The following is a 16,872-nucleotide window of genomic DNA, read 5'->3' on the forward strand; positions in this document are numbered from 1 at the left end:
ATCAGTGGGGGACCGCAGACGTACTTGCGGCGGGGCAGTAAGATGGAGCACAGGGGCCGCCCTGGAAGGCATAGCATCCCGAGTGGGATCTGAGTGTGCGGTTCAACACTTACCTGGCTTAGGGAATGGAAGGAAGTGCGTGAGAAGGTGTCGCATCCTCAAACCACAGACTTCTGCCTACTGGCAATAGAAGAGGGGAATGAGAGAGCATAGCATTGCTCACTGTCAAACGAGCCCTTTTGGGACCCAGAGATTGAGGAAATTTCTCTTTTGTTGAAATTGTGGGTAACACTGACCATGCGGCCAGTGGCGGAACAAAAAATAAACTCAACAAAGAATTCACCACCCGGCCCTCCGGGGGAAGGAGCGGTGCACCCACCGTCTCCTGCCAGAGCAGCTCCTTCTAACTCTGGGTCGCCCGTCTCAGGAATACCGCTTCGTCTGACGCTTAGAGGGTCTGGCTGGGACTGCAACAGGCTGTGTCGCCTTCCTACGGCCAGCTGCATGTTCCAGCCTTGTTGAACTGTGCTGCTGTGGCTGCACAGGAGTGGAGATTGTAGACACGGGGCATGCCCTCGGCAATGAGCAGCTGGGGGGACTGCCGCAGACGGATTGGTGGAAGCAGCAGCAAACCACCAGGGCAGGATATGTTTTATCGCCTCTATCTGCTTCTGTACTGCCGAGAACTGCGTTGCCGAAGAGACCGGCCTGGCCTGATTGGGGGAGTCAAGAATGCGAACTTTGTCGGATTCCCTCAGCTTAGCCAGGTTGAGCCAGAGATGGCGTTCTTGGACCACAGTGACTTTTGCCGCACGGAGGACAAGGTCCGTCGCAATACGCAGTTCTTGCATCAACCCTGGCTTAGAAATACCTTTGTGCAGCTCTTTGAGTGCCTTGGCCTGGTAGACTTGCTGGAGGGCCATGGTGTGCAGGGAGGTGGCTGTTCAGTAACGCCTGCCCTCAGAAACGAATCATCCAATCTTGAGCGTTTGGGACAAGGTGGAGAGTTCCACTCGAGGTGGCCTGGAAAAGCATGGCCGTTAGCTCTGGGTCAAACAACGTTATTCTACCTGAAGGAGGCAAGACAGCCGAATCTTCATCCCCAGAAGTGTCTAGCCCACCCTCCAATGCACCGATCGGCATCTGATCCTCCAGTGGAGCCCCGAATGAGATGCTGGGTCCCCCATGAGAAGGACCAGCACCACCACCCGGAAGCTCCACAGCTTGCGATGCGATAGAGTGGGGGGCCATGGTGATTGACCCAGCGGGAGAGCCCCCACTGTAACCATCAGATCACCCTGTGTTTCAACCAAAGTAGCTCTCTGCTGGGCAGAAGAACTACATTGGGGGATAGCAGAGGGGACTTCATTTCTTTCAACTTACTTAAGTCTAGATCTCAGGATCGCGAGGGTCATCTTCCCGCAGTGGGCACATGACTCATCCACAAACACTGTCTCAGCATGTTTACAGCCCAGACACTTGATTCTCTGTCCACAGTGATCGCTGACTGTCAGCCGGGGCCCGGTAATGACCGCACCCAGAAACACACAGGTGAAATGACATCTTGAAAAAGACGTTTTTTTCTTTTAGGGAAAGAAGCTCTTTACTACTGAAGTGCACATGGGAAAGGTCGAAATGCTTTCTTATGCTGGGTACACACCAAAAGATTTTTTACATCTTATAAAATTTTCAAAATGTGATAGACCACAAACAAGAGGACAAAAAATCCTAGATTTAACGGTTTTGCTCCTATAGTATACCATACATGAACAGATTTTCAATCAGAGTCTCGACTGTGCACACAGAAAATCTCGCAAAATCTCACGAGACTTCAGAATAAGCATGGCGGAAAATTCAGCATTTGAAAATTCTAAATTTTACATTTGAATAAATATGGGTCCTCATAATGTAAGTCAAACCAGTACTCAATCAAACACACACATACACAAACACACACAAAATCTACTCTGTTGCTATTTGGTTAGCTACTTGGTAATAACATTGCAGAAGCTATTTCTGACTAACTCTTGTCCTTGTCCAGTCTATTATGGTAGGTTTTACACGACACGTTGTACAAACATTCATGATGTTGCCACAAATCAACAAGCTGATCCTCCATTTCTCCTGTCCACATCATTTTCACTTTGTGCTGCGCCATGACTGTGTTTGTTATGCTTCCCTCTTCCAACATCTCGCTTTCTGATTGGATATTGTTTCGTTTCTGTCATGATTCTGCCATCATGTCCTTGATTTGTCCTAGTCTTGTGGCAGGATCATGACAGACCCATGTTTTGTGTAAAAGCGCATGGTCTGTTGTTTGGGCCATGTGCTTGTGTTGTCTCGTTATGTAACTCCGCCCCCTTGTTACCCTCGTCTTGTCATTATTGTCTAGTCAGTTTCACCTGTCCTCGTCATTGGTGTTCCCTATTTAATCCCCTTGTGTTTGCTGTCGGTTCATTGATTGATGTTCTATCGTACCTTGTCATACTTTGTGTGAAACAAACTGTGAGTAACCTGTTGAAAGTCTTGTCTAGAAAGAAGTTTTTGATCCTGTCTTAGCTGTTAGTTTACTATCTGAGTATTAGTGTAGTATTGTCTACCCTGTCTTATTTTGCCCAATCGTGGGTTTTGTTTTCTGTTTTTGTCATTAATAAACCCCTGTTTGAGTTATTTGCTGTCTGCTATTGGGTTCGTCCTTCATCCTCATAACAGTTTCACGTGATAATCTCCAGAGCGTGTGGGCGTTTGTCCTCAGGGTTCCCACCCACACATCAGGATTTCTGGTCGTAAATATTTAACATGTTGAATATTTACGATTCGCGATCGGGGCGGCTCCGACGTTCTTCCGAGCAGGTTCGGACACTCTTAACACACCTCACACCAAGGGAATGTCTGATAAAATAATCTGTAGAACCATCAAGATAGTCGGGACAAAGCTAGGATTGTCTGAAGGGGGGAAATCGGCCGAAAATCAGCCCGATTATCTTTTGGTGTGTACCCAGCATTAGAAAATTGCATAGTGTACAAAGTTCTCCCAGGGAGGCGACCACCGCTAATGTACCATCGTGCAACAATCATACTGAACTTCTTCCTGGTTCTCTTTACCAAATGAGAGATTAATACAGAGCAGAACCTTCGCCAGAAATGCTCGGCTCCGAAGCGAAAACTTAAGGATTGATTGCTGCACGCTTCCTTATATACCTGTTGCACGGGGAGTGGTTCACGATGCAAACCTCACTCGCCAATGTCTATTGCTTGTTCTGTTACCACTTGAAGGTGATTGGGCTCTCAGTCGAGATCCCTATTCGTCAATTCAGTTCTGAGGTTACGTCGAATGTGACTGACTGATAGGGACAGCTTTCCATTAGCACAACCCCCCTTTTGGTCTTAAATTACGGTCAGGATTTACTAAAGTACGCAGTGAAAAATTAGAACTGAAAAGGCGTGGACAGGCTTATTTTGCGGCTGACCTTATTGTATAGGAGTTTCCATTTCAGACACAAAATTTATGAGAGGAGAGTATAAATAAATCATGCAAGGTGATTTACTAAGATTTGCCCTAGTCAATTTAATTTACTGGTATTTGTGTCATTATTTTCCACCCAAAAAAGCATGTCTTAAACCAGAAGCTTAATTGCGCTGCTCTTGGTAGATTGCATTAGTCATTATGGAAATTATCCGGCTGCGTCTTTGTTTTTAATTTGCGTGTCGTCAGTAAATCACGCACAATTTTCCACTCCCATCTGCGCTTTTTTGTAATTGCGCTCTCACGGTAATTTGCCCCGTTTAGTAAATTGTGTGTATGATGCTTGTGCAGCCCTTCTAACAGCAATAATAATATACCAAGCACAATAAAAAATATAATCTGAAAAAAATGAATCCATGAAGATACCGCTTGTCTGTAAAAAGATAAACATAACATTTCAATAAAAATAATCAACAATCTTTATAGGAAAACTTAAAATATAATTTTTTGAGTATCTGTTGAGTACAGTGCATAACCATCATGAAACAGACATGTAAGTCTCTGTCAGGCAGTACAGTGGTGCAGTAAGCCAAGGACGTGGAAAAGGATGAAAGTTAGGCTAGTTAACCGAGAAACTAATAATTTATAATAATGCAATGATGTTTGTTAATGTTATTATTAATAAAATATATTATTGTTACTAAGAAAAAAAAGGCATAGCTAAACCTTTTAACCACTAGATGGCATTAAAGGTTTGAGTCACTTCTCAGGCACTGAAGCAACGATTATCATTCATCATCATCACACTTATCTTACAAAAAAGTCACAATCTTAATGTCATATGATGATCTGTTATATATGCTACAATTTAGATAAATGAGAATTAATACTAATAAAACACCGAACCTGTGTAATGAGGGTCATACTAGAATTAACATGACATCATAGATTTCTGAAAAATATTAGAAAAAAATATGTTCAGTGTAGTGTGTGTGTGTGTGTGTGTGTGTGTGTGTGTGTGTGTGTGTGTGTGTGTGCGCGCGCGCGCGCGCGTGCGTGGTCCTGGTAAAACCCTATGTATAGGGGACAAAATGTCCCCACAAAGATGGCTATATCCAAAATCTTTGTCCTTGTGGGGATATTTTTTTGGATCCCGCTGAGGAAAACAGCTTATAAATCAGTGATGTTTTTTTTGTGAAAATTTAAAAATGCAAAAAAAATTCTGTGATGGGTAGGTTTAGGGTAGGGTAAGTGCAAGGTGATAGAATATACGGTTTGGACAGTATAAAATCATTATGTCTATGGAAAGTCCCCGTGTGTGTGTGTGTGTGTGTGTGTGTGTGTGTGTGTGTGTGTGTGTGTGTGTGTGTGTGTGTGTGTGTGTGTGTGTGTGTGTGTGTGTGTGTGTGTGTGTGTGTGTGAGAGAGAGACCTTGGTAAACCCTACGTTATCCAGACAAAATGTCCCCATAACCACCTTTATGAGGTGACAGTAATTGTAAGAATATGTGCCAAAATGTATTTAAAAAAAAAATTGAGGTAAGAAAGTGAAATGTCATGTCTGTATAATATTTTGATTTTTAAACATATTTCTCATTTATTTCTGTGTATGTTTCCTTTTTCATTCAACTGTTACGTTAACACGTACAGTAACAGTTGAATGAAAAAAGGAAACATACAGAAATAAATTAGAAATATGTTGAAGTTGAATGTATAAATTGAAAAGATGGTGTGGTATAGTGATGAGGCGTAGCTAAATACTTATTTTAATCAGATAAATTTGATTACCACAATGCATATACTACTAGTTGTAATATTACAGTTTTAATTTTAACATTCTACTTGAATATTTTTCATATAACTATCTCAAACAAAACTCCCTGGTCTCTCCTAAGACAACAAGACTTCAAGGAAAGATTTCGATTTTATGTTAGAATCTTTTAAACAGAAATTATATTTAAGAGCTATCAAGAAATTAAAATAATGAATCTTGAGTAATTTCTCACACTTCTCTCTTATTTACAACAGTATTAATGTCAGATACACTTGTTCCCCTGAACTGTCAAAGCTTGTGATAGATAGACAAACTTAGTTGACTTATTAAAGGAAGAGGAAACTCATAGTCAGTCTTTCAGCCAAAATGTTGAAAGTTTTTTGTTCAAAAGCCATTATATGTAATAATAATAATAATAATAATGGCCATTTTAATAATTTTAGTACTAAATTATATACTAAATCAGTTAAAATGGCCACATCTTTTGTAAATGAAAGGCTTTTTGAGTATTACTAATGGATTTGTAGGAGTATAAAAAACAAAAACATTAGTCTAAACCAGCTTTCCCCATATTCATATACATTTCTCTCAATTTGAAAATTAGTATATCTTATTATTACAATATATGACAATATATCGATGCAAGCCTAAACATAATATCTGACCCATCCTATATTCTTAATGAAGAGTATAATCTTTTCCCCTCTGATACCAATATCCATACTGTATGTTGAATATGCCGTCGCCTACTATACATTTGTACTGTAATTATAGATCCATTATTTAAAGCTTCTTGCACCTAGCATTTTTGAATGTCTATTTATTATAACTGATTTTAAACACACATATCTGATCATTAAAATCCAACAAGTTATTTACCCCTAGATATTTATTAATCTGAATGTTTTTGCTAATGGTTTACAATTAAATTATGACTCTACTTATTTTAGCCTATACTTTACATTTGAATTATTCATAGCTAATTGCATTTACATTTTGTATCATTTGTACATTTTTAGTAGTGACATAATACTGAAGTTCAAGAGTAAAAAACATGATCGTACAAAACACAATGTCTTCATATGAACCATCATTCTATGGTTAGTATGGATGATAAATACGTGTTTCTTCATCATGGGCACTTTTTGCACATCAATCACTTATTTCTTTAATGAACATTTCCACAACCATATATTTTCCACCACATTTCAAATTACTGTATGTGTTTTATGTGTATTCTCCTCAATAGCAAGTGGTGAAAATGACTGTGATGAAAATAACATTTCAAAGGTTTTTGGAATAAAATGGCTTTAAAAACTGAAGTTAGTCCTTTATAAGTATTATAAACCACCTATTGTTTAGATTAATATATTTCACAATGTAATAATTAATTTCTTCATATTTTAAGATGAAATGTCGGGGTCTGTGGTAAAATAATAAAATCTTTATAAAAATAAAATTTGAAAACTAGGTAAAAGTAAATGCAGAAGGCATGGCAAAAAGTTTCCAAGATGACCCCATGGAACATAAAAGTGCCCATATTTGAAGAAACACCTAATGGCATTAACAGGACAGTCATTATCGGTGTGTTTTTTCCTTGCAATTATTGTGCTGCCGTAATTTCATGAGTAATTCAAATTAGATGGAGACTATTCATCACTGCAGATTAAATGCATTATTCTGAGATCACTCGGCGACCCAACTTTGTTTTAAGCACAGAACACGGCATACTTCCACGAGAATGGCATGTACTTTCCAGGGCTTTGTGAGCCAGCAATAGAAAGACACAGGAGGCCGTATTACTTCTTTGTTCAGAGCCCTTATGCATACACGAAATATCCTGTAGCGGGCATAGTGGGACCCTGACGGCAGTATGACATCACTCGAGTGTAAAACGGTGCTGCAGACGTTAGGTGGGGGTTGAAACGGATGCTTTTGTGCAGGACGTACAGTGCTGACAGACTCAGACTCTTAAACTCTTGAAGATCTGCAGTGAGCACACACTGTTTTTTCCATTTTTCAAATTGAAAAAAGAGAGCTGATAAAGAATGATTAAGGGAATAGAGGTTAGCATCCATCCTTTGAAGCCTCTGACATAATGAAATCACTGAGCACATGAAGCATGCATGGACACACTCATAAGAATCAGTATAAACTGACACATTCATATACATACCTTTTCAAAAGTTTGGGGTCAGTAAGATTTTTTTTTAAGTAATGAATACTCTTATTTAGCAATAAAATGAACTGTAAGTATAATTTATGCATTAAATTAACTGTAAAGACTCTTACATTGTTACAAAATTGTTTTTATTTCAAATAAATGCTTGTGAACTTAATATTCATTAAAGAATCCTGAAAAAAATATGTCATGATTTCCACAAAAATATTAAGCAGCAAAAAATGCTGCTGGGTTACACTAACACACGGAAAAAAATATTTTTTGTGCCGAAGGGTATTACTTATAAAAACTTATAATAATAAAGCTTGTATTAGGAGACTAATATTTAAAAGACATTTAAAATAATTAAGATTAGGTTTATTAAGTAAGCTATTATGTTAATAAAAATAATTAATGCCTGGTTTAGTGTAGGGCACAGATTCATAATTATATATGCCGATACCGATTTGTTTGATTTTCTATAAGGAGAAAAAAATTCTCCCAATTACTGCCGTAAACTAGCCAGGGAATCCTCTCATCTGATACCGTTTATTGGCCGATACATGGGTGCATGGGTTTAGTGTGTGGGTGTATACTGATAACACAATTTGTACAACTATATAAATAAATAAAATAAAATAGTAATTAAAATAATTTTCGAAAAATGCTTTATACAAGTACTTTAATTGTGTTCTTAAACTTTTAGACTACTCTTTATAATGTTTTCATATCAATATTTTTATTTATCAGTAATATTTATTATATCAATAAATACGATTAAAATATCAGTTTATTCAAATGAAGTTATCTAAATGTGCAGTTCTGTGACTGTCGTACGATCCAAAACTAAATGTGCTGTTAATGAATTCTTAAGAGGATTGGAATACTTGAAAAGTGCATACTGTGTGTTTCAGCGAACAGGGGTGTGTTACGTGTGCTTGGTTTAATGTCACACACGCTTAGGAAGAAGTGTGAAGAAAGAGAATGTGTGGAGCCGTAATTGTGCGAGCTTTGATGTTACAGCACAGCAAACTCTTTTAGTCGTCCCTCATTGACGTCAGCAGATCACAGTGTGGAATATATAGTGCCTATAAATCTGTGCTTGTTTTTTTTTTCATATGTTTTTTTCCCCTCTTCACGAGAGCCCAGGAGATAGTGACGTGGTCATATTAATCATCATAATCAGCTTTCAGAGTTAATGAGGGCAATGATTCAGGTTCAGTACGGTCTCTCTAAAATTCCAGGTCACTGGTCTCAATGGATGTCACATGCGAGAGAGTAAGTGTGTGTGTCGTCCTCCATATTGTCTTCAGAGAGTCACAGTGACGTAGAAAGGGAATGTTTAGGGAAAACTGTGTCAGGTGTTCTGGGCTGATTGATTATGAGAATCGTCTGACGTTTAGCCATCACGGACATGTGTGGGTTCGGGTCTCTACTGAACGCAATGGCTTTATTTTTGTGACAAAATTCTCGTTAATGTTTTGAAATCCAAGAAATCAGCCTCTGCTTTATGCCCTCCAGACCACTGACACAATATTATGGGAGAGTCTGTACAGAAAAACACAGAAGCTCTTTAAAATTGGAGAGGCAAGGCCTCCCTCCTTTATCTGTGATGCTCAGGCTCAACTCGTCTGATGAAGTCAATGTGCCACAAAGCCCTTTCTTATTTTTATTGGCTTTAAGTTTGCAAGCAAAGATCACTTAGTGCTTCGCAACAGCACAAAAAAAAAAAGATAAATTATAAATAAAGATTTTTTTCTAACCACAGTATGAGAACTTGCAGTTCCCTCGAGGGCTGGGCGATATGGCTAAAAATATGATCACAGTATTTCTATCATGACAACTTTAAAAAAAGAGAGAAGATTTTAGCATGGTAATTGATATGACAATATTAATGTATTTGCACTTGGCAGAACAGATCTGCTGCTGCTGCTGTTTTTTATTGCTGCTGCAGAGCAAGTACAGGGACTTGCTACTGCCGATACGCCGATACGCTGCTGTAGACATACTGCTGCTGCACAAATAGCTCATATCAGCCCCCCCCCCCCAACCCCCAACCCCCAACAAAACTGGAACGAGATTACGAACAATACGACCAAACTGTGTATGCTGCTGTGTGCATGAAAAAATCATGCTGCTATACAATGCTATGCTTGAAAAGATTCACCATTAAAGCAGAAGAAGAGATGATACCGCCTCCTAAAACAAGCGATCTATCGCCCAGACATATTTTCTGCTGCTGCTCCTCCAGAGAGCCATGAGAAGCACATGTTTGCTATCTATGTGTTCCCGGGCCTGCTTTGCCGTATAGCTTAACGCTAGTTGACTATTACTGTGTGTACCTGGTTGCTTGCCTATATACTGTAGCTTAAAACTAGTGACTTGACTTAAAATGTGTATTTGGGCTAGTGAAGCCAAGATAAATTAAATAGTGGCTTAGCAATGTGAACCTGGGTGCCTGGTTTATGGAACCATTAGTTTATTTAACTAATGACCTAAATAACTATGTGTGCCTGAGCCAATATAGCTCAAACTTACCTAGGTAGAAACATACACTATGTCGTAACAGGATATCATGTTGCAAGCTGATAGACTTCCAGCAACCACCTGAGCAAATAGTTTTAAATTCTTTGCCATTCGATTGTTGTCATTATCCTCTTACAAATATATATTTTTTAAGATTATGCTTTTCGTTATAGTCAAGTCAAGTCACCTTCATTGATATAGCGCTTTTAACAATATAGACTGTTTCAAAGCAGCTTTACAGTGATAATATGAAATTAAAGTAACAGAGATTGTTTTGGCTTTACAGCAGCTCTAGAATAAAGTTATTGTCCAGCTAAAGTTAGTTTTTATTGATTCACTTCCGTCGCAACCGATCATTAGTTCCCTTTCAGTCGATAACGTCAGACGTAGTCGACGGCGACTGAATGGGGATCACGCCAGGGAACCTATTATCTTCGAGTACTACTGAACGAGCCAATGGAATTGGCGTGCGTGATTCGCATCACACACTCCGCCCCTGCAGCGCGGGTATAAATATGGAAGTGGACGCACGCACTAGTTGCCTTTCGCTTCGGAGCCGATCGTTTGATGTCTCTGAGAGTGCTGTTGTTTACAACGAGCGAGTGTGTCGGTGTTCTTCAGGAAGACTCTCCCAGTGCTGGTGTTCTACAGCGCGAGTGCAGCGGTGATCGCAAGCTTTGAGCTCTCCACTGCTGTTTTAACAGCAACAAATTCTAAAGGTTTGTGTGTGTTGACGGCTGGTTAGAGGGTGGAAAAGTGAGTGCTTCACTGTTTCAGTTCTCTGTTCAGTGTCGCCGCGGTCATTCCCCTGTGTGCTCCGGCACTGGTGACGGTCTTATTTTCTGAAAGAGCAACACGGGTACGTTTGCGTCTTTTTCAAGATGTCATTCCACCTCTGCGTTTCTGGATGCGATCGTTCCCTTTTCCTCTCTGATGGTCACAATTGTTGCATCACATGTTTGAGCTGTATGTTTATATGTATATAAATATGTATGCATATGTGCTTATATGTTTAGCATGCTGAGGCAGCTTTTGTGGACGGCTCATGTTCTCATTGCGGAAATATGACTGTCGCGGTGTTGAGATCGAGACTCGCCTTTGTCCGCGAAGCGCGAGTCCCCATTACCATGCCCCACCCCCGGGTGCCGTGTGGGATGGGTGATCGGAGGATAGTGATGGATGTAACCACTCCCTGTGGGCTCCTCACTCCTCCATCACACCGCAGCCGATGGAATTCCTGTTGAGCATGCTGGTCCCTCTGTAATGGACCGATCAGCTGTTTCAATGGGGGTTCCCCCAGAGGATAAGATGTCGATAGCAGCATCGGAGGGTGAGCTGGCCTCTGGAGATGACGACTCGGCTGTGTTATCTCCCTCTGGGAGTGTAACATTGCCCGAGCCAGATCCAGAAATGTCAGCTATGCTGAAACGGGCCGCCGAGGCTGCCGGGCTCGAGTGGAAACTCCACCGTGTCCCCTTCAGTCTCGGTTGGAGGATTGGTATCTCGGGACGGGCCGCGCTGATTCTCAGCCTTCCGCCCCAGTGCTTTTCTTTTCCGAAATGCATGGAGAGCTTATCAGGTGGTGAACGGCACCTTTCTCTGCCAGAAACTGCCTGAATAGCTTTTTTGATGGAGGAACAGTGAAGGGATACGAGCTGTCCCTCCATTGGAGCGGTCTGACGACACAGGTGCACCTGTGTCCGGCGGCCACTGCCTTCTGGGGGGATCCTCGTCGCCCCCCTAAGGCCTGTGAGTTTTCGTCCGTTCCGACGGGCAGAGCTTACAAAGCCTGTGGGCAAGCCGCTTCCTCTTGCATGCCATGGCGTTGCTTCAGGTCTGTCAGGGTTGGGCACCCGTGGACATGCACGAGGGTAGCCCAGATCGTGCGCTCATAGGTGAGCACCGCGCTGCATACAACCTCGCCCTCCGGGGCACGAGTGTTGTGGCGTGCGCGATCGGTCTGGCGATGTCCACCTTAGTGGTCCAGGAGCGCCATCGTTGGCTCAGCCTGGTTGATATGGTGGATGCAGACAAGGTTCGGTTCCTGGTCTCCCCAATTTCCCAGGTTGGGCTGGTCGGCGACACGGCAGAGAACTGCATCCAACAGTTCTCTGCTGCCTAAGAGCAGACGGAGGTCATCCGGCACCGGCACCGGCACATCCTGGCCTGGCGGCCAGCTGCTGCCTCCACTCCTCCTGCTCGTCGCCGAGGGCGTTCCTCAGCCGCCGCTCCCGCTGGGCCTCTGCAGCAGCCTCCACCCAGGCCTCAGCATGGAGCCGGCCATAGGAGAGACGCTCAGCCCGCTCCAGGTGTTGCCAAGCCAGGTGGCAAGCGACAGCGAAAGCATTCCGGAGCGGGCCGCCCAGGGATAGATGAGAATGCTTTTGGAGTTGGTCACTCCCTTCCCCCGGGTGAGGGCCGGGTGGAGTCTTTGTTGTGTGTGTGTGTCTGTTCCGCCGCTGGCTCCCTAAATTTTTGTTTAAAAAAAGCGGAGCAAGCGGTACTCACACTTCAAAGAAAGAACAATTTCATCTGTCCCTGGGTCCCAAGAGGGCCAGTCTGGTGGGTGGGACCCTGTATAGCCTTACACCCCTCAGCCCCCCCCCCCGGTCGCCAGCAGGCAGCTTGGTGCGTTCGAGGACCCGGACATCCGCCTTCTCACACGCTCCCTGCTGCTAGTGGAGACAGGTAAGTGTTGCACAGCACACTAACACCACACTCTCCACCTTGCTGCCCCACCTCAGGCTAGGCTATCCTGCTCAAGTCAGTGATAATCATCACATTAGGTGTTGAGCAGACGTGCTCCTGAAAATCCAGTGATATTTATCACACTTGTGCGTGCTTATCTTTTCCTGCTGGCGAAGGATTTGATATAGCTGCTGCTCCAGCCGGTGTGAAGGCCAGTTGTAAACTCGTTCTTCATGCTACTAGGTGTTGGGTCGTGACCATCTTGGCCCAAGATTCGTCTGCGACTCCGACCTGAAAGACATGTGCTTCAGATCTCTACCTTCTGCGCCGCAGGCCATCCTGTGTGTTGCGTGTGAGGGTTGAAGTATCATTACAGAGTCCTTCCCTTCGAGTGCTCCAGAGCCCGTTGGGTATTCAGGTCAACTGGGAGATTGTAATCTCGCCCACGGGTTGAGTATCTCTTTTTCAGTTTTGGAGATGGACTCGGTCCAACACGTCTCTCCAATGAGAGTGTGTTAAGCTGGTGTTGAAGTGAGAAAGGGGCCCACTGAAAGAACTTTCCTAGGCTCCTGGGGCATACGGTAGATGCGCCATTGGCTTCCTCCATATGATGACCGCTTCAGCGCTAGCTTCACGATCGGGTCCTGAGGTGACTGTGGCAGAGCTCTGTGTGACTATAGTTCATCCTGGTCTGCTGCCAAACCCTCTTCAACTGAGGGGCCATGTACAAAGGGCGTGTTTAAACAGGGGCCTGGGCGACCCTCGACTACACGGGCATTCGTGCCTCGAGTTGTTAGACATTGCAACCATTGCGCAAGCTTCCCTTGCATGTCTCAACTCACCCATCACCTCCTCCTTGGAGTCAGAAGTTTCTGAGGACGCTTTGTTCCACTCTTCCCACTCTACTCAATCGTGCCACCAACGACCCTCACGACAGTTATAGCCAGGGCAAGTGGAGACTCCATCCCCTTGGTCCAGCTGGGTCATGACCATTCCGGGGCCGCTCAGTTGCCTCTTCGGTTTCGTCTTCCTGCCAGTGTTTCTGTCCGAGCGGACTACCCTTGGACAGACACTGGCTCTCAGCTGCCCTGAGGACCCGCAGAAATGTGTTTACCCAGTGAGCCTCCTAAAAGCTTTTGCGACTCGTGGTCGCCTGGCGCCTGCTCAAGTCAGTGCATTCATCACACTTCATGGTGAGCAGAAATGCTTCTGAAACTCAGTGAAGTTCATCGCACTCAGGTGTTGAGCAGCAATGCTCCTGTATCTCAGTGAATTCATCACACTCAGGTGTTGAGCTGTAGTGCTCCTGAAGCTCAGTGAATCCTTTTTCGCACTCAGTGTTGAGCAGAAATACTCCTGTTGCTCAGTGAAGTTCTTCACACTCAAGTGTTGAGCAGAAATGCTCCTGTAGCTCAGTGACTTTATCACACTCAGGTGTTGAGCAGAAATGCTCCTGAAGCTCAGTGAATTTATCACACTCAAGTGCTGAGCAGAAATGCTCCTGAGCGCAGTGATCTTCACATGTCGTGTTGAGCAGTGCTTCTGTCTTTTTGCGCCCATCGCTTGCACCTACGGTGCCAAGTCAGGAGGGAACAGGTCTTCATAGTTGCCCCTTATTGGCCCAACCAGACCTGGTTCCCATCGAACAGCCTTCCTGACTTCCCCTGAACACTTTTTCAGGGACGGGGCACGATGGCACCCGCGTTCTACCCCTGGAGATTCCGGGCAGTCTTACACTGAATGCGGAGGTTCAGGTGGCTATCACAGGAACATGTGGTAGTTACCATAACTTCTGCGAGCACCCCCTAAGAAAAAGGAGTGTGCTTACGCATTAGAAGTGGAACCTAGTCGTTGAGTAGTCTTCTATCCGGAGGAGACCCTGAAAGCTTTTCGATAATTTCAGTGCTCTCTTTCCTACAATATGGGTTGGAGTAGGCTGTTTTCCTCCACCCTCTAAGTGATGTTGCCTCTGTGTTCTTGACGCAAGTCATGATGCAGAAGCATGGGAAGCACGCCCTGATCGTCAGGTTCCTGAGGGAGCAAGGTAATATAAACCCTTGTGCCCCTCTTTATCCTCTTGGGCCTTATCTCTGGTGCAACTGCACAGTGAGTTAAAAATTCTGTTAAATCAGTTCTCCTGCTCACATGGTCTCTACTAGAGGGTAGGGACTTGCTCGCTTTCGGTCAACGTATTGTACCTGGAGTTCGGGCCGGCTTACTCTCACGAACCTAGACCCCGGCCTGGATTGTGCCCAATGTTTCTCCCTCTCCCGTAATAGGATCAGGTGGTTAGCCTGCAAGCACTGCCCGGAGGAGGCAGACCCAGCCCTGGCTTCTCTGTCTGTCCGCTTCATAGCGGTTAGACGTGTACAGAACACAGCCTTAGACCTCAGACCAGATCTTATCTGTCAGGATTCAGCAGAGAGGGAAGGCTGTTTCCAAGCAAAGTGGCCCACAGATGTGGTTGCCTTATTTTCGGTGGAAGATTCCGAGATGCTCATGTCCACTTAGGTTTTGAGCTCCTCTACGATGAGTGTTTTTGCTCCGCCTAGGCGTCGACAGAGTGCTTTGCTGACAGATTAGACTTGGGGGCTGGGCGACACCTATTGAACCGCTGCTACCCGTGGTCTCCCTTCTCATGAAGCCAGTCTCACCGTGAGCCCGGTTCAAGTGTCGGCTTGCTGCGCCATTCCCCGCCTATGGACTGAATACGTGCGCTTTCGATTCCAGTTGAGTTCCCTTAAGCCGAACCCTGTTGAGTTCCTCCATACCCCTCCGACGCCGGACGTGTGGAACGTCTGGTGTCAGGCCTACCACTCGTAAGCAGTGTGGAACCTGTGTTAGGCTGGGTCCATATGTTGCGGTCCCTACGGTGATCCCATATGTGTATTCTTCCACGATACGGCTCCCTACGCGAGCCTGTGTCTTCCCTCGGCAGAGTCTCTCTGCTATCACTGTCCAGTGAGTTACCCCCCGTCTCAGGCTGGAGCCACCCCAGTGACATTCCATATGTTATACTGCCCGGTACTTCCGCCCAGTTCATATGTGTATTCTCCACGTTACCTCCCTCTGGGTAGCATGTGGCTTCCGCAGCGTCCCTTCCTTCCAATGTACGGGAAACGCTTTCCCAGTGGTCCTGTAGGAACAGCAGTGACTTCCCTGGCCTAAGCCCTGTCCTTCCCCGCCTTAAAATTGCGGGGGCATCAGGAGGCTTTTTTGGCCTGGTGGCTCAAAAACTTTAAAATAGGTTCCTAGGTGCAAGCCTTGAATTCTTTTAAATTTTTCATCTCTGCGCTAGCTTTAAAAACGCAAACAGTGATGGCGTGCATATGCGCAGTACGTGTTTATTCTATTGGTATGCACGTTTGAATATATATGTGCGCAGGCGTGTAGTCTTTCTTTACAAATTGACCTCAACAAATTACTTGTCTGGCCTTAAAAATTACAGAATTAATACAATTAATACAGAATTATTTATCGCTTCCGCGTAGCCATGTGAACCGGAACTATTTTGACAACTTTTTTATCTGCACAGAGGTAAAGGGAAGGAGAAGGGGGCCTTCACAGGGGAGAGACTAGTTGACACTTCAGGACTATGTTGTCGTCGTGTCCAGACGAAGGTCCTTTACCAGATCTGAATACGGCGGACTGCGGTAAACCTCGGGATAAATAGAGAGACTAATATTAGCGTAGACACGTTATAGCATTAAGACAACTGCATTCTGCTATTTTTATTTATTTATCATTATTTTTTTTATTTTTTTTCTAGAAAACAGACACGCAGCTCTTGGTTTCGCCTGCTAATAAGCTCGCCCTTTGAAAATAATGTATTGTTGAAAGTTTTTGCATGAGGTTTATGTTGAGGCGTGGAATACTGTTTCACGCTCTGAGTAGTAGAAATAAGTAATTACCATTCATCAACGTAGCCGCAGGTAAAATACTTGCCTTTAACCTACTAACAAGCCAACTAAAAGTATCCAGCAATAGCATAATCACTGTTCAACCTGTAGTTGTGGGTTAGTATACTCACAACTAATGCTGGGAAATGCAGCTGCTTGCTTATTTTTGTATTTGAATAGTTTAATATATTTGTATTGCATAATAAGAAAAATAATGTTCACGTTGTATGATCAACTCATTAGCCGAACACCTGACTCAAACAAATATGATCTTAAGTAAGACGCTGCATTAACTTTATTTAACCCCAATATCTGCTTTGCATGCTACTGCTACATTACCGTCTAAATTTACTATGCAT

The sequence above is a fragment of the Siphateles boraxobius genome, unplaced genomic scaffold (genome assembly GCF_051911475.1).
Source record: "Siphateles boraxobius isolate OS27281-9 unplaced genomic scaffold, OSU_SipBor_1 104, whole genome shotgun sequence".
Taxonomy (NCBI): domain Eukaryota; kingdom Metazoa; phylum Chordata; class Actinopteri; order Cypriniformes; family Leuciscidae; genus Siphateles; species Siphateles boraxobius.